Raw genomic sequence first — 19,273 nt, 5'->3', positions numbered from 1 at the left:
ATATGCATAGTTTCATGTGGTGGCAATATTTTTCAGAGACTGCCATATGGTCATATTTTTATTGCCTTATTTTTTATACCATTAGGTTCCACAAAGTCATACTGAGAGGTGCAGTGATGTGATGAGAATTTTGCTCCTGGGAGCTTGTGAGATGTATGAAATTTTATTTTTATATTTTTCTTTGATTTTTCAGGAGATAGTACATCAGTGCAGGCCAAGCAGTTTGCCACATTCCTCAGAGGAATGCCAGAAATCTTGGTAAGAAGTCAGAGCATCCAGGAAATGTTTCTTCTAATTTGCACTTGCACTAACATATAGTTGGAGCTAGTCTTGGTTCTGGCTTAAAATCCAGCCCCTAGGAGTGGACAGTAGGAAGGGGCTGTTCTGTGAAGAGGCACAGAAGTGTGGCAGTGCTGCACATGGCATTTCAAGTGAATACATAGTGTGGAGAGTTAGGGTGCAACATGGGATTTCTGTTATGCGCACGGAGGAAACGAAGCTGAAAGTGTAGGATCCATTTGTGATCAGGGATAAGGCTGTGCACCACACTGAGAAGTCTGACCCTTCTGTCAGTCAGAGGAGGCTTAGCGACAGAATGGAAGCCTGAGGAAGGAAAAAGGGAAGTGGTGACAGGGACTAGACTGGGATCATTTCAGTTGTTGAGATTATGTGAAAGCGAAGCCTGAATTTTGCCTGATTTCTCTTTGAAAATGGGGGACAGTGGATATATGATCCTGTGTGTTGTCAATTTCAAGCTCAGCATGCTTCAAATTAGAATATTATATCACAGGAAAAATATTTCTACTGAGATATTTTCCTACACTAGAAGATTTATAGGGGCCATGAGTTTTGTGAGACTGCCTGAATTGAGATTTTCTTTCAATCTTGGACACCATGGTTTATTAGCTTACCTGATTCTTTGAACTTCAGTTTCTCTGTGTATAAAGTAGAAATACATGCAACTATGCTGGTTATGAACATAAAATGAGATGATATGGGGACTACACCTCTTAAACACATATAGGGCTTTGTAGTTGTGAGTTACTAGAATTTTACACCACTTGGAGCTGGCCAGTATCAGAAAAGTTGTAATTCATTAACCTAAGATCACATTTTGAGTTTTCTGTACTTGGAAATATTCTCTCATATTTTGTACTGGTGTTTTTAAAGTATCAAGTATGAGAGGCAGTTTGTTTATTTTTCTAGATATAAATATTTATATAAAATGATTATTTTATTCAGTTATTGGACATAAAAGGCCTTTAAAACAAAACAAAAATGTGAACAAGCTAATTAATAATAAGATGTGTTATTTTGTCTCTAGTTGTGTCATGGAAAACAAAGGGTAATCATACTCTTCATCTGACATGTGCTACTCTAGCCATCTGCCTTCAGGCAGGTGTCAGCACTGTTCTTGTTGGCTAAGGTTGACCCTCATAATGCAACCAACCAGGTTAGGGAAAAGGCCAGAGTGTATTTCTCCATCATATTCATCTACCTCTGTGACATTGTGAACACTTCCAAAATTGTCTTCAAATGCCTTGAAAACGGAAAAGATCACGTCAACTTACCTCATAACCTAATTAGTTATTGCAAATCTGTTATACACAGCAGTATTATATGCAACAGTCTTCAATTCTAATGAATCTGTAAGATAGATTCTCCATCTTTTGTCTTTTCATTATTTGTTGGTCATTTTTGTCTACACATAAGACTGTTTTCAGCTTCTGTCCATTAGGGCAGCTAATTTAAAAGAATATTACATTTGTATATGAACCAAAAGGAGTAAAGGATGGCTCACTCGTTTCTTATTAAAATTGGTTTTCTCTTTTGTTTTTTTCTTACTTCCTCTTCATTTTTTTTGAAATATATTTTGATTAGAGAAAACTGGCCTTGAAATGAATGACGATGATTCTCATTTTGTAGTTTTCAATCCCACCAAATGAAAGTGTGCTTATTATAAAGTAGTAAGCTAAACCATTGTTGTTTTTGTTTTAATTTTGTTCATGAATTATTAGACTTAATTTACATTGCCATTTTCACTGCCTAGTTGAACTTAATCATCCAGCGATATTTTTATGAGGTACTGCTAGGTGATTAATAGATACATTTTTAAAAGTCAACATAAATTTTGTAGATGGGCCTTTCCTGCTGAGCTGGTGTCTTTGCTCTCTCCTGGCTGGAGGAGGAAGGGCCAGTTGGCTTAGGGAGTGTCTTAGTTTCTTTCCTTGAGCTGATATAGATTGTCTTCTATGGGTGGCTTCAGGATGACCTCTGTGACCTTCCTGCTGTAGAAAAGGACACCTGTGCTATTCCTGAGTTTGATTGCAGTTCCTTATAAAGTACAGATTTTTTTTTCTAAAAAGTAAATATTCCATTAAGTCAATTATTAAAGGAAGTGAAAAATATCTGCAAAGAGTTGAGGGGTAGGGAAAGAATATAATCAAAGTATGGTATATATTTTTTAAATAAAAAAATGAAAAAACAGATTAATGGTACATTTCTATTGATGGGTATGTATATATACATGAAAGAATCTTCAAATGAGTCGTTTCTAAAGAAAAGGCATCAGGTTTGGAAATATGGCTCAATGGTTAAGAATGCATACTGCTTTTGTAGAAGACCTGAGTTCAGTTCCCTGCTTCCATGTCAGGCAACTCACATCCACCTATAACTCAAGCTTTAGGGGATATGATACTTTTGTTCTCTACTGGCCCCTGCACTCATGTATGCACACATATACACACACACACACACACACACACACACACACACACACACACACACACTCTTTCTCTCTTTCTCTCTCACACACACAAAAATTAAAAATAATAAAAATAAATCTTAAAAAAGAAACCAATATCAAGAGTTGAGCTTCACCTTACGATAAAATGAAACAGATTACTGTCAGGCCAGATCACCATCATCATCTGGACATTAAAACTCTTCCTAGAGCCTTATTGTCACATGGACCTAATTTCTATTTTGCAATCATTGTAAACAAATATTGAAATAGTGTAGAATAATTTTAACAGTTTCTTATGAAATGCCTACTTTGTTATATTTTAATAATTGCAAATTTTAAAAATAGGAACTGCTTGAAATTATATTGCAGATAAATGCTTACCATGTTAAACAACACTTTTTGAAATTCTCCTCCTTATTAATTCTTTTGTATTCTATAAGCTCATATATAAAAACTGAAAAACCATATCAGCTTGAAGCTTAGGTACAAGTACCTAAGGTGCAATTAATAAGAAGAGAAATTGACACCATAGCCAAGTAGCAACAACTGTAACGTGACAATAACAATGTTACTGATTGTTTTTATTGCTACAGATTTGCTAAACTAAGTACAGTTGAGCATATGCTTTGGTTCTGGTTATGTTTATTCTCTCCACTCTGGGGTTTAGATAATTTTCTGTTTGCTAATGGCAAGGTGCTTTATTTTGATTTGGCGTGAGTTTGGTGTGCTGTCAAACGAAAGTGAAAAAGGGCACACTTTCTTTGCTATGGCTTGCATATTTAGGATATTCTTTCATCTCCATTTATGTATGACATTGTTCCAGTTGAAAGGAACAAATGGCCTATTTACCAATTGTGCAGCCAATATTTCTTCAACTCATAATGGATAAATGCTCAAATAAAGGGCAGCAGTAAAGGTTAGTAGACTCATGTGTGATTTTCCTGTGGGGTCCTGGGAGCACAAAGTATTTATTACTTGAGAACAAAGAACCTTAGAGTTCAAGGTAAGTCACTGTGTATATGATATGACTAATAATAGGTCCCCAAAGGAAAGAGAAAGGAGAACACAGCCCACACCTTCCCTTTAACTAGGTGTACTGTGCATTTTCTTCTTCCTGTCATTTATATTGAAAGTTTCATACTCTCTCAGGTGTAAAATGAGTACAGTCTTGGATTACTAATGTTCTGCTTGTAGCTGATTGCCCCTGAGATATGTTTCATTCCTATGTAGGGTAAAAAACTTTGTGTTGTTCATATCCGATTAAGTTTGTCAACAAAATAATTCAAAATTATTCATGGCTTATTTTTTTGTTTTTCTAGCCTCTAACTTTAAGGAAACATTAAATTTAAGCATTAGTACAACCAGAGTATAATACCTGTTTCCTAGCATTATCTTTTAGTATATTCGCAAACCAAATGTGTCCATGTAGGTCGTTACAATCCTGAAGATATAATTAACTAATTTTCTCTGTATTTGTTTTCTTCTCAATTTCCATAAACTTTAGTGTAAAAGAAAAAAAAACTTTCAAATAAATAAGTAAATAAACTTTCAAATAAATAAAACCATATCTTTATCACAGTTTTTTCTATTAAATATTTTTAGTAGCATGTAAATGTGACATTTTTGAACAAAATTAGATTCCCTTTTGTCCTTTACAAAATAGTCCACTGCAACTGTGGATAAATTTAAATTTATTTTAAAAACTGCACAGTGATACATAAATGAAAATTGTAATTTTTGAATCTTTGATGTGTCTTCTATATTATTTAGTTAACAAGTGAGTGGTGATGTCTGTGCAAGGTCAGCTTTGCTGAGCCACAAAAATACAGTTGTTTGGTCTGTATCGCCTGAAATATAGTGGATATCTAGTGTAGAAAAAGATGCTCAGTTACCACTAGCCCTATAGAAATGACAAGGAGATTGGACTTCAAATTTACTAGTTTTACTATGAAAAGTGAGAGATGACTGCAGATCTTTTCAAGGTGTAGAGAAATTCAAACCTTTGTCCAGCTGCTGGCTATGCTGTGAAATGATACAGCCTATTTAGAAAACAATTTGACATATTTTTTTTAATGTTAGAACATATTTGTTCTAACACACATAGGATGATTTTTTTTCCCCCAAGCATTTTAAATGTTGGGGGATATTTGATCACACCCAGAGTTTGCATTTGCATTAATTAAATAAAATTAACCTTGGGTCAGGAGGCTGAGTTAGCAACTAGTTGACAATGTAATCATAGAGTATCAGAGGCATCTGGGATAGATAGAGAGATGTACCAGAGGGAGGAGGCAGGGATTTGGGGTGGCACAATATTTTTGGTGTGGTGGAGTAGAATGATGCTTTCTTTGATGGATGCCAGCAAGAAGAGAAGGTCAGCTAGGTGCTGCTCAACCTCTCTGAGCTAGCAGGTTTTCACCCCAGCCTTTGAATCTCAAGTCTTAATTATAAATAGAATGCTAGAGATTTAGTTAAAGCTACCTTTAGTGGCAGAGGCAGAGCCAGTGTCTGTGGGAACAGAACTCAGGCTGAGCTGTGGCCTGAGTGACCAGGGCAGGCTAGTTAACTACGGAGTTGCAATTGGTGGCTGAAAAAATAGTAGATTAAGGTGCAGCCACTGCGCCAAAGTTAAAACAACATTTTCACTCATTGGTATATACCAAATATTAATAAAAAATTAAGTTCAAGAAAATATGAACCTGAATGTTTATAACATCCTTTTTCATAATGGTGCCCAAATGGAATCCAGCTCAAAAGTCCATCAGCTAAGGGATGGTTATATAAACTCTGGCATATCTGTATAATGAGACACTATTCTTTAGTAATACAAATTGATCTCCAAGACTCTCACACTATGATAATCCCAGTTTAATAACGAAGAGGCAAAGGCGTGTGTGTAGCTCACCATCCACTTTGAGAGGTGACCCTAGACTTGACACTCCCCCTGTAGGAAGTTCTGCTTCCTTTGCCATGCTTGTTTGCAGTTTTAAAACATCACCCCATCCTTCTCCCTCTTCCATGTGGGGAAAGCTTTTAAAAGAATATTGTTTCACTTGTCTGATTTTGCACACTGACTTCCCATCCCTCGAAAAACAGCTTAGGCTCCAATGCTTCCTCTTTTATAGCTTTTTCACAAAAGATAGCCCATGTAGCATGTTAATGCTTTTACGTTGCACATGCTAGTGGCTTCCGTGCCATGAACCTCTCTACTTTCTGTGATGAGCCCTTTTCAGTTCCTGCCATGTTGGATTTTTCCAAAGCGCTTGCATTGCTGACCTCACCCACCTTATTACTCCAGTCATGAGCCCCTTTCTCTTTCTCCGGTTTTCAGTGTGTTTAGACCTTTCTTCCTTAGCAGATCCTTAAGATACCAATTTTGGCTGACTCTCATTAATACGTGGTGACACTGAGAGATCTCCTGACTGTGTTAGCATACAGCTGGCCATTGTCTTTTCAGCCATGTGTCCAGCAAATACTGTGTATTTATTATATTCACAGCTCATTTTAGAAACTTGAAACCTATGCTGTCACTGGACTTGTTCTTTATTGGGCAGAGAAGGAAGTTTCCCATTTTAGGGAGTGTTGCAGTAATGGGATTTGCTGAGAAGGTGCCTGTAGGAAGAACATACAAAAAGGTGAATGCAAATAGAAGTTTATCAAGGGAAAGGTGTGTAAGGAAAACCCAGAGGGTAAATGAGTTGCTGCAGAGACAGAGAGGTGTGGTTGCTACTGTCTAAGGCACACTGATGAAGAAGAACAAATGGATTTATAGACCATTGCTTCTACTGAGTAAAAAGAGGAAACAGTACAAATATTTATCAGATGATGAATGTATGATCTGGGTGGTATTTTAAGTAACTTGTATGGTTTCTGATGGAGACTGTATGCTAATGGTATTTGAATTGCAAAAGAATAGATGTTTTCCTGGATCATAGACCAGCATATTTGAACATCTACTGATCATGTTCACTAGGATTCAAGTTCATTGTGACTAAAACTAAGACTACCCTCTTTTCCCAGCACCCTATTGTGAACTTGCTCCTTTTCCTGTAACCTAGCTTGGCAACAACCTAGCTGCCCAAAGAAGAGCCAGCCTTGACTTTTCAGAGGCTCTTTTCCCATTTGCCAAGTTGAGGAAAAGGCATGTGAGCTCTTTGGTGCCACCCTCTAACTTGCTAGTGCCTTCCTTTTGCCACCTTTCAGTACTCAATATTAAAATTCTCTCCATTCTCTGAGAGAAGCTCATTAGGCCTATTTGGTCCTTACTGGCATGTTCCTTGCTTTTTCTAGCCTGAGTGGTATCTACTCTTAGTTTTACAAGTGATATCTAGGTGGTATGTGGTACTATAGTCCAGTCATAGACTGGTGTTCAATCCCAGTTTTCTATGACTGATTTGTTATGTGACTTCTGTCAAACCACTTAATAACCTAGCTTTATTTTCTTTATCATAAAAACACCAAAAGTTTGGTCATCTACAAGGATCGCAAGGGCTGAGCCATCTCTCCAGCTCAGGGCTTCATTCTTTGTGTTGAAAACGTCTGTATATTTGGCACATGCATGACATCATGCTGCCATTACATCACTCCAAGTGGTTGTGCTTCTATGAGTAGTATCCTCCTTGGTGCTCTTTGTCCCCACACCCCTAAAGCCTGTAACCCATGGAACTGTTTCCTGTTCCCAAATGTCATGCAGCTGGAATCACATGCTGTGGAGACTTTTAACACTAGTTCTTTTCTCTTAGCAACTGAATGGATAGTTTCACTGGAGTGTCTACTTTCTCAACATCTACTTTGTACTCCATTAATATTGATCTTGTTAAGAGCAATGCATTACTAATGGCAGCATTTCTTTTGCAAAAGAAACCCTCATCCAACCCAAATCATACTGTGGTGTCACAGTGTGTGTACCACAGTCATGGGATATTTAATAACTAAAAATCCAATACATTAAATTTTATTGAAGCAATATATGAAATTAGTAATGTCTTGTTATATGTATTTCACAAAAATTCTATGAAGAAATGAGATGGTTAAAAGGTCAATAAAATAAAATATAAAACAAAATTTTATAGGCTGTCCTTTACAACAGCTTAAGTGATTTCAGTCTTGACTTCCACAAGCGTTATGTTTACCTCAGTCATTCTCCCTAGACCCTAAATTGTGAGCGCTATTTCAGAGTCAACAGTACCCATCTTTATGGAAGAAGCCCTATGTACTTTGTAAAGAGTTTCAATGTAAAGATGTCTTAAGCTTTGTTGTACACACAGGACTGTTTAATTATCATCAGAACACTTTTTTCCAAAATTATGCTGTGCTTAAATATGGCTTAAAAATAAAACAAAAAAATGAAACAAAACAAAAAACAAACAAAAAAAACAAAATTTACAGTTGTTAAATAGATCTTTTTATTTCTAAATAGACAATGGTTATTTTAAATTACAATGGATTGAGTGTGTATTTTTGCTGAATTTTATTTTTAAAATGTCATTTTTTCTAGAAGAGTAGAAAATCAGTTCTTTGCAAGTGCTCATGTTATTACTGCTAAAAATGAAAGATATAAGCTTGGTGATTGCATGAGGATTACATCATTTTCAAAATTCTTTGTGTGTGTATGTGAAAAATATCTGAATCTTGGAACCTACCCTAAATAGAAATCCCAAGTTTGCTAACGTGACTTTTAGAGTCCACACTTCTTTCTCTACTGCGTATTTTCCCTAAACATTTTGCATTGTCTGCGTGTACCCCAAATCAGAAGGAGCTGTGTGCATGTACACATGTGCACCATCCCTTTCCTGTCCTTCTTTACCTTGTCATCCTGTCTGTGCCTCAGTAACTTTGCCTGGGGTATCACATGGCAAGCTCTCTGTGGTAGAGAATGCTAGCTGCAGGTCTGCTTGCTCCTGTTTGCTCAGTTGCCCCTCCTTCTTCATTGTCTAGCTAAGGTACTGGCTAGCAGCTAACCACTCCTCTAGCTTAGATTATAAGGTCTTTGAGAGCAGAAATGTTGCTTCTTCTGTATCTAGCTGTACACCTCTCCCAGCAATGAGTTAACCTAGTGAAAATATTAATTACCGAATTAAGCATGGGCGATGTGGTTCAGTTGTTAGACACTTAATTGTATGTAACAATTTTAGGCAGTTTACTTATAACAGATTGTCTCCTTTACACTAATTTTGTGCCTATGAATTTTTGTTTTCATTTGTTGTTTTGAAACAGGATCTCAATTTGTAGCTCTAGCTACAAATTGTCCTGGAACTCACTATGTACTCCAGGCTTGCCTCAGACTCACAGAGATCTGCCTTCCTCTGCCTCCTGAGCGCCTGACTTAAAGGGGGGTGCCACCACACCTACCTGTGAATATATTTTCTTATGGGTAAGACTTTCAGGAAGTTTTCACATAGAGATGATGCTAAAGGTGACTTTTGAGACTCACTATCTTGGTGAAAGTGGCCTAGCATCTGAGTAGTAAGGAAGGGCTGTGGTTTTGGTTTTGGCTCTGCTGTTATGTTGCCACATGACCCTGCTGAATAAACTAACAGACTAGATGAGGGTGGATCTTTAAGATCAGGATCAGATCATTTCCAAAGATTCCCTCATCTTTGATTTAATCAAGTGATACAATTTAATAAAACAAACAAGTGATTATCATTGGCAAAAGCTTGAAAATACAGAATGATATATTTTCTCATCATTTATAATGTGAATATTACATATTATAGATAATAGGAAATTTATATTACCCACAGTCTACATATTGGGATGGCTTAGTTTATCCTTAATCTAAGAGTCCAAAGTAAAATAATTCAAATTGTCAGAATTATAAATCTACACGTTAACATAACATGTTGATTCACATAATGTTTAGATTACATTTTAGTTTCTTTCACCAAATGCATAATTTATCTGTTTAATATTATACATTCCAATGCATTTCTATCATTCTGTAAGTGAACATATGTCAAAAAAAATCTCTCTGTGGCCAATTACTCATTCCCCGCAGCCTTTTTTTTTTCCCTTTTAAATAAGAAGCAATATTAAAACAATTATAAAACTGCTTTCCTATGATTTAGGTCATTCATATTATGTATAGCCAAGTTTTGCAGAGTTTAATTGAATGACATTTAGGTAGGAATTTTATAAAGGTTTGAGATGGTGTTGTTTGGACAGAACAAAGGCAGTATTTCCTTTCTTGTCTTCCCCTCCTCCTGGCCTTCTTCTCTCCACCTGCTTGAGAAAAGCTGCATTTCTTCAGACAAGCCTCATAATTGCCCCTCTGTGCCTGATTTGGGGCTCAGGAAAGGTCCGTAGCATCTGTAAAGCTGGCAGCGAAATGGTATTTCCAGGCAAGCACAGGGTTGCTGGGTAGTGAGCCAATCCACTGCTTTGTCCTAGCAGCTGAGAACCTCGCCGGAGTATTACCATGGTGTTCAGTAACACAGACCTGTGCCATGAGCAAGGAGAGCTCTGAGCAAGTGTGAGGGTCAATATTTATAGACCACTACGTAGCTGCCTTGCAGAGGGACAAGGAGAAACACGCACACCCAGAGCTAGGCAAGGAAGACAACAGTGGAGGGAACTTTAATTTTGAATGTTTGTTCTGAAGAAAATTTCTTTCTGTCAGGTTCAAACTTCTGCTGAATCACAACCATTTGGCGCTGAGCTATGACAAGAGAGGAAACAAAAAGTTAAAGGAGCAACCGGGGCCATACGTGAAGAGGTAAGTAATTAACCAGTTTAGGCTGGCTTTTATTTGTAAAGCCCATCTCCCTGTTGGCTGCCTCGCATCAGTGGGCAAAGGGCTGTGGGACTTGGTACAGCTTGTAAGGGGAGGCTGCCTGCTCTTACGAATGTTCTTGGAGGCAGTGTGGGTTTGTGTATTCCTGTTGAGAATGCCTGGACCTTCTTAGTGTGGGTGGTGGCAGCCACGCTTGAACATTGATTTCATGCTCTCTCGTTTCTGTCAGACTGAAGTCTGCCAGTTGGTAACTTCCTATTTAACTTTATATAAATTAAGGCATTAGTCTTAGTTAAGTTTTGTGGTCTAAAGATGGAATATAGAAAATGCATGTCAACTTGTAGAGATGTACTTACTAGACAGTATCAGAAGGTGGAGACAGGGAATGTGGGCAACATAGGGGCATTTTGACAAAACAAAACTTCACTGGATAGTACACTGAAACAGTTACTGCTATCTTGGGGAAGGGATTGAACCTGGAGTGACAAGAATAGCCTTCCCTATACAGAGTATCAAATACATGCATTTTTGAGATAGTCCCTGCTTGTCCAGATGACTTGCTGTTGGATTTTTAATGAACTGTGTCCCCCTTCTTAATATTAAACCCAAGTCAGCATCTCCAGCTATGGATTACATTGGTGTTTTCCTGTTACTACAGGTAGTAAGTTAAAAGTTTCCCTGTGTGTACAAATTGCTGTGGTATTCCCGGTTATGCTTATCTCTGATCATACTAAAAGCAACAATACTGAAGAGCACAGAAACCACCTTCTGTGTACTTTCCTGTTTAGAATACTCTTGAAATGTTTATGCTTTTATATTTTTATCTATTGTATGTAGTTTAGAGAGTCAGGATTTTGCTTCATTACAACTATGGCATTAAGTACATGAAAATTAGCTAGCAATATAATATAGTGGATACAATGGGAGGTTACTGGTTTGATCTTTAGATTGTGGAACTACAAATACTTGCATGATATTTAAACTTTGTATGCCATGTTATAGGTGATGGTTTGAGTTCCAGTGAGTTTTCTGTACCATTGCTATGCATATTTATATTGAAAACAAAATTTATACTGCTATAGGATTTAAATGATGTGCCAGTAGAGATACAAGGAAGAGCCAGTATGTGGCACAGATTTACATAGGGTTATCAAAACAACTCATTTTGAAATATGATGGGCCATATCAAAAAAGCAGCTAGAAAAGCTCTAAATGAAATGTAAGCATCTTTGAATGAGGGCAGAATTTATGCAGAATCACTTTGATTGATTAATGTAATTTTAAGAAGTGTTATTGAGACTGGGTCTTTGTAGTAGGCTTGACTGGTCTGGTACTTGCTGTTCATGCTACACTGGTCTCCACCTAAGCTTCCTGGGGGAGATTACAGGTGTCCGTCACCATACCCTAAAGTGTATGCATAATTTGGGGTTTTGTTTTTGTTTTTTCTAGACAGGGTTTCTCTGTGTATCCCTGGCTGTTCTGAAACTTGCTCTGTAAAGCAAGTTTGCCTCCGATTCAGAGATCTGCCTGCCTCTGCCTTTCAACTGAGTTCTGGAATTTAAGGCATGTGCCACTACCACTTGGCTACTTGTATAATTTTTAAAAGGTTTCAAAATCATCAGTTGAGAGACATATAGGCTTTTTCCATATTCTGCCTACTGTGATTAAGGCAGCCCTGAATATGGATGAGTAGATATCTCTATAACAGGATACAGAGTCTGTTGGGAACATACCCAGGAGTGGTGTGCCTGTATCATGTGACAGATTGACAGATGTCTTCCTTAATTTTTGAGGAACCTCTACACTGATTTCTGTCATGACTGTACCAGTTTGCATCAACACCAACAGTGAATATGTGTTTTCCTTTCCCCACATCCACCCCAGTGGGTTTTGTGTGAGTGTGTGAGAGTGTGTGTGTGTGTGTGTGTGTGTGTGTGTGTGTGTGTGTGTCTGTGTGTGTGTGTGTTTTAAGCTTAGCCATTCAGATGGGAGGAAGGTGAAATCTCAAAGTAGTTTTAATTTGTGTTTCCCTGATTGGTAAGGATGATGAACATTTATAATATTTCTCAGCTATTTGTGTCTGTTCTTTTGAGAACTCTCTGTTAAGTTCTATGCCGTGTGATTTAATTGGATTGTTCGTTTTCATTGTGTTTAGATTTTTTTTTTTTATATTGTAGACACTAACCCTGTGTCTGATATATTGCTGGTAAAGAATTCTTCCCATTTTCTAGGCTGCCTCTGTACTTGAATGATGGTATCCTTTGCGCTGCAGAACTCTTTAGTTTCATTTGCAAATTGTTGGTCTTAATGCCTACGCTATCATGGCCCGGTTTAGAAGTTCTTTATTAATTGTGAGGCTGAAATAATACATATCTGGTCTTAAAGTTCATGTTAACAATTAATGCTTGTCATTTGTAATCCAGGTTTTTTTGTATTTGTTTGAAAATTCTCCTTCCAGCTTGTAAATAGTTTTCATTTATATTTAACATTTTTTATTTTGAAAATGCATTATAGGTGATCTAGAATGGACAAATTGAAACTGAGTAAGTCCATCAATAAATGTCTTTGCTACATGGTGAAGATCCTAATTTCTTCTTCATTCAGTATCCTGCTTTGTTTTTATATTACATGAATCCATAGTTTTAATCCCTTTTAACAAGTTTTCTTTTCACTCCTCCTTACGGCTTTTTTTCTGAAGCACCATGTTGAATCTTTTTTGAAAGAAAATAGGGCAAATAAGTCACTACTAATAAGTAAATACGCAAAAATGGCAGAGAGCTTTTTCCCTTCAGTTTAGGAGAAAAGAACAGAAATCATGATACTGGTTGATGATGCCAAAATGGATTTTATTTGTAGACTAGTTGGTTATTTTAAAATGTGAGATACATTTTGAATATTATTTTTGGCTTTTGATCAATCATGCTATTGGTTGCTTATCATGTTTCTAAATGCCATTTTAGACATATTACAAAAAAAAAAAAGCCCTGGAGTCTTTTGCATCATGTAGTAAGCATCTATTAAAGCAATAATGAAGTAAGCACAAAATGTTAATAGACACTTCCTAGTGGCCCTCAGTCCTTGACTCTTCTTTTCTGTACTGCACATCCGTCTGCCCGACTCCCCTTGGAGGGGTTAGTCCACATTCTGATAAACAGCACATTCCAGCAAAGCTCCTCCCGTCCCTTGCCTTTCATTGTCCTTGGAAAAGATCACGATTCTTGGAACTGTGAGTTTTTCTGATCTTGCTAACACTTTATGTTCACCTTCTGCCATTCTTTCTAGAGTGTTATCTACATCTCTGCCTACCCAGGAGAATATCCCTCTTTTCCTGTTTATTGTTCCAGCAATAAGTCTTGTATTTTTCAAAAATGTCCACCCTGTGTTGTTTCTCTCAAGAATTTCTTGGGCTGCCACTCCATCCTGAAAGTCCTTTCCTGGGTTTTAGTCTCATTGGCAACATCCCTGTCTAGGAATCTCATGGGTCACCTTAGCCTTCCATATTAACCTAGGTTGAAGAACCTCATATTACAGTGTTTGTGTCTTCTATGAGACTAAATGAGTTGTGTCTGGGATTTAAAATTTATTGTAATGTTCTTTTCCAATGCCTGTAATATAACAAATATTCCACAATTAGAGGAAATAAAATATGTTTATTTTACACATACATTTTAAAATAGCCATCTTATATTAATACTTTAAAAAATATTGGTTAGGTGAAGGGACAGAAAGTTCTTCATGAAGGAATAAATACTTTATGGGCAGTAACAATATTGTACTTTTTTTCCCCTAGCACCAATTACATGTGGGAGAGAGAGAGGTAGGGAAGAGAGAAATTGATCAGTTATGATCATGTATAGGGGCCATATCCAAGCAAGTAGATATTTGTTGAACAAAAGTATAAAACTACATTGGCTATCAAATATACATCCAGAATATGCCCCCAGTATTTGCTCAATCATCTTGACCAAATCTGATAATATAATCAATAAATTGCTGCTGCAGTGTTGAATGCTGTGATACAGTAAATGATTCCCCCTGTGAACAGTGTTCCATTTCCCAAAGGCCCAGAGAAAGCTTCAGGGGAGAGTAGGTCTGTCCTCATGAGTCAGAGAAAATTAGAATTGCAGAATGGAGTTGCTCCCAGTGATCCCAGTAAAGGCATTCCTTCAGTTGTGCTTACTCTTGCAGAGACAGTTAGGGACTTAAGGAAATAACACAAAAGTATGGCTGAAGAATTCTCAAACACGAAAGGGGATACTCTATTTAAGTCCAAAGAATTCACTTCTCAAAATAGAAATGTTGAAAGAAAAGGAAGTCAGTGTTTAAAAAAGTTGAGAAATAACAGCTGTTTCTTTAAGCTCTGAAATTCAATAAAAATAAAAATTATTTCGTTTTTAATTCTGTTTTGTTTACCCAGAATACATAAAGTACTTGTTATTGGAGCTACTTCCTATACCAGTGACAAACATAAAGCTTGGTAGACAATTTCAAGCAATTGGGTAGTCCCCATTCTGAGTGGTTTTACCCTACCATTGTTTTCACTACCATTTAAGGCTTAAAAACCTCTTCCAGACATTGAATATGACTCTTGTTTGCTTAACCTTGACTTGTATCTGTCTGAGGAATGAATACAATATTGGTATTTCATAGGAAAATGTGGTGACTTTTTAATTGCTTAGAATAGACCATAGTCAGTTTAAAATTTCTTTTTAGATATATTTTGTCCACATAACTGTCCTGTTGTAAGTTGGAATTGGAACTGGTACCATTTCAGAAAGTTTACTGCTATAAATTTTATAGATCTTTCTGGCATATCAGATGATATGAGATGGCTGGGAGAATAGAGGTTTCTTTGATCACGGATGTAGACATATACCTACTTCCCATTATCCAGCAAAGACAGAAACATAAGCTTGTTTCAATATAATCTCAAAGATTATAGTCAAAGAAAATCACAAAACTCCACCACCGCTACTGAGAAAAGGTCAAAAAACTTTGGGGTTGAAATGAGGCAGAAAGAGATTTTTACTGAATCAGTAGTCTTACTTTACTACTTATTTATTACCTTAGCAGTTTGCCTTGCCAGTCAATATTTCTCTATAGCTATGCGTGGCATGCAATTCATAAAATAAAATACATTAACTTTTAAATCGGAACTCTTTTATGTTAAAGATGGGCAAACATGAGAAATGGGTGACAAAAATTGACAAACATCATTTTAAAGTATATAATTAAAAAATAAATCACAAAGGAAAGTATATGACCTTTTTTCATTTGATTTACTTTTTCCATATTTATTCTGCATATTATATTTTAAAATTAATTTGTTTAATTCTGTTTTATACTGTATTAGACTATTTTGTATTATTTTGTAATTCTGAAAGTTAAATCTTGCAGTTACTGTCCTCACATGAGCTAAAGTACTTTTCCACTTGTAAGTATACTTAAAATATTTTTTTGAATGGCATTCCTTTACTTTCTTTTCTGGTTTCCCTATTTTTCTTGGTAGTACAGTCATATTTACATCCTACAAACATGTTTTTGCAATGTGAAAATATGGCAAATCAACCTAAAATAAAGGTAATGAAAATTATATATTTTGATTGTAGCTTAGGAAATCTATTGGGGAGTGAATGGTTATCTTATTTGTAATTTTGTTTTGAAGTTGATTTGTTTTTTGAATTTTCAGCTGGTAGAAGCTTTTAATAAAATAAAAATAAACATGTTTTCTAGATTAAACTGAATTCTATTAAGAATTTGAAAGAAAAAAATTCTCAGATTTCTGGCTTCATCAATGAGTTAGCTAGCACTCCTTTTCAATTTCATGAAGTAGTTGAAAATTATTGGTAGAGTCAGCGGTGAATCCATTTGGGCCTGTGCTTTTAGCTAAGACATTTTGAAAAAAAATTGCTTCAATTTAATTGGTTGTTATAGATATGTTTACATGTTCTTATCTTGGCTTAATTTCATGAGGTCATGTGCATCTAGAAATTCATCCATTCCATTTTCGTTTTCCAAATTTGTGGAATATATGTTTGAAAGGTATGTCCTTACAATTTTCTGAATTATATTGGTTTGTGTTGTAATTCCTTTTCATTTCTAATTTTATTACTGACTTTTTTGGTTAGTTTGACTAAGGATTTGTGAACCTTTTGTAAATATTTGTTCGTTTTGTTTCTGTTTCATTCATTTCTGGTCTGATATTAATTATTCCTTTCTGTCTACTATTTGGAGTTTGACTTTTTCTTGTTTTTCCGAGATTCTAAGGTATTGTGACTTATTTGAAATCATTCTAATATTCTAATTTCTTTGTGGTCTCTCTAATATTCTAAACTTCCTTTTTATGGTTACTTTAGTTTCAAGGATGTTGGAGGATGTCAAAACCTTTTCTACATTTACTTAGATGATCAGTTATCTATTCATGGGAAGTATTACATTTACTGATTCATTTATGATGAACTCTCCTTGCATTTTTGTGAGGTTTTTGGATGTGTTTTAATTTTCTCTTATTTCTAGGATTTCTAAATTTAAAAAAATTTTCTCCATGATCTCGTTGATAATTCACTCATTATTCAATAGTGTGTTGTTCAATTTCCCTGATATCAAAACCAGATAAAAGCACACAAGCAATAATAACAGAAAAGAAACATAAAGGTCCATGTCTATGATGAGCATAGATGGAAAACCACAGGAAAATAGTTGAAAATAGAATTCAAGAACACATCAACAACCATCGTTCAGCATGGTCAAGGCTTCCTCCCCAAAATGCAGGGACAGTTTAACAAACATACATCAGCAAATGCAATACTTCACAGAAGTTGAACTCAAGGATAGAAAGAAAGTGATATTCTTAATAAATGAAAGAAAGGCTTTTGACATACTCCAACATCCTTTCATGATAAAAAGCCCTGAAGAGAATGAAAGGAACACATCTCAACGTTTTAACAGCTGTATAATGCAAACCTGTAGTCGACATTATCTTAAATGGGAAAAAAAAAAAAACAAAAACAAAAACAAAACTCAGAATTTCCAACAAAGTCAGGAACAAGTCAAAGTTTTCTAGTTTCTCATTTGTTTTTCAGTTTTATGTTTTGGAGTCCCAGCTAGAACAGTAATATAAAAAGAATATAAAAAGGGAAGAAAGAAGTCAATGTACTCTCATTTACAGATGGTACAGTTCTGTAAATAAGAGACCCTGAAGTCTTTTTCAGAAAAGTCTCAGTTCTGATTAACACCTTCAGGAAAATGGCAAGACAGAAAATTAGCATGCAAAGAACACTATCCTTCTTGTAAACTGATAACAAACATGCTGAGAAATAAATCAGAAAAGCAATACTACTCACAGTTGCCTCAAGTAAAATAAAATACCATAGGATAAACCTAACCTTAAGATGTAAAAGTCCTGTACAATGAAAACTCTAAAGCACTAAAGAAAGAATTTTAAGAAGATACTAGAACATGGAAAGACCTCTCATGCTTATCGAATCTATTTTAAAATGACTATTTTTTCAATGCAATTTATAGATTCAATGAAATCTCCATCAAAATCTCAATGATGTTCTTCACACAAGTAGAAAACAAACAAACCTTTAAACTTCATATGGAAGTACAGAAGACCCTGGATCAACAAAGCAATCCTGAGCAATAATAGTAATGTTGGGGATATCACCATACCGGATTTCAAGTTATACAACAGGGCCTCAGTAGCCAAAACAACATGTTACTGGCACAAAAAATCAAACAAGCATCTAGATCTATAGGATACAAGATTCAGATAAAAATTCACACAGTTAAAGCTACTCTATTTTTCACAAAGATGTTAAAAATATACAATGGAGGAAAGATGGTCTCTTCATTAAATGACTGTTCTCTTCATTAAATACTATCAAGACTGGATACCCATATACAGAAATCTAAAACTAGATACCATCTCCTTCCCTAAACAGAAATTAATCCAAATGGATCAAGTGCCTTAATATAACCTGAAACTGAAAACAGTTGGGAAAACACTCTAAGATATGGGCATAAGAAAGTGATTTTCTTTAGCTCCTCAAGAAATAAAGGTCAGTTATAATTAGAATAAGTAATTGTGAGTGCTCACCTGAAAATGGATCATCTGTGTCAACTTTCCTCCATCCAAGGCTTGGAGAACAGTGCTAAAAAGTAGGTAGAAAGAATGTAAGAGTTGGAGGATAGGGTCCAAGGCTTTGACATGGCATGTTATTGTGGTTGTTGCACAAGACCTGTACAAGATCAAGCCAGTCAAAATTCCAGCATGGGTAACAGAGGGGAACGTGAGTCTCCATGAGGATATTTGGGCAATTGATTGTTGCTGAGGGAAGGAGAAACATATTTCTTTGAGGCTATGAAACAGGTAGGTTACCCATGCCCTAGTGGATGGCCCAAGGCCCATATTACTTATGGTCAGCACTAATTGAATTCTACCAATTGGAGACTACTACTAAATGATGACATGAAGTTGAGAGTGTCTCAGAGGATACTGGAGGGAAATAGTAGGAGGTCAATTTTAATAATAATAATAATTAGTATAATGATGATGGTACGAAAGGTGAATTAATTTTTCTTTTTTGTTAGTTCTTTGCGAGTTTCATTCAATATGCATTGATCATATTACCATGCTCTCTCAACTCTTTCCCAATTTTCTGCCCCTCCATACCCATACAGCCTTGTGTCCTTTAAGACCACTGTTGTGTTAAAATATTCTTGGATATGTGATCTTTTGCTGGAGAGTGGTTGATATACCAGGAGCTACACTCTTATAGAAAACTCTT

At 35.9% G+C, this 19,273-nt stretch overlaps 1 protein-coding gene across 4 annotated transcripts in view; it reads left to right on the top strand.

Annotated features, from left to right (window-relative positions):
- Window positions 1-19,273, top strand: part of Bmpr1b (bone morphogenetic protein receptor type 1B) — a 340,275-nt gene that overhangs the window by 178,638 nt on the left and 142,364 nt on the right. The window contains exons 1-2 of one of the 4 annotated variants that reach the window (XM_052730764.1): window positions 10,202-10,220; window positions 10,368-10,463. The gene's annotated coding sequence lies outside the window, so the exon portion shown is untranslated. The other 3 variants (XM_052730762.1, XM_052730763.1, XM_052730766.1) reach the window with 3 other exon arrangements.

This window comes from Peromyscus californicus, unplaced genomic scaffold, assembly GCF_007827085.1.
Source record: "Peromyscus californicus insignis strain IS unplaced genomic scaffold, ASM782708v3 Scaffold_9__1_contigs__length_137607984, whole genome shotgun sequence".
NCBI lineage: Eukaryota > Metazoa > Chordata > Mammalia > Rodentia > Cricetidae > Peromyscus > Peromyscus californicus.
This window is presented reverse-complemented; position numbering and strand designations above follow the sequence as displayed.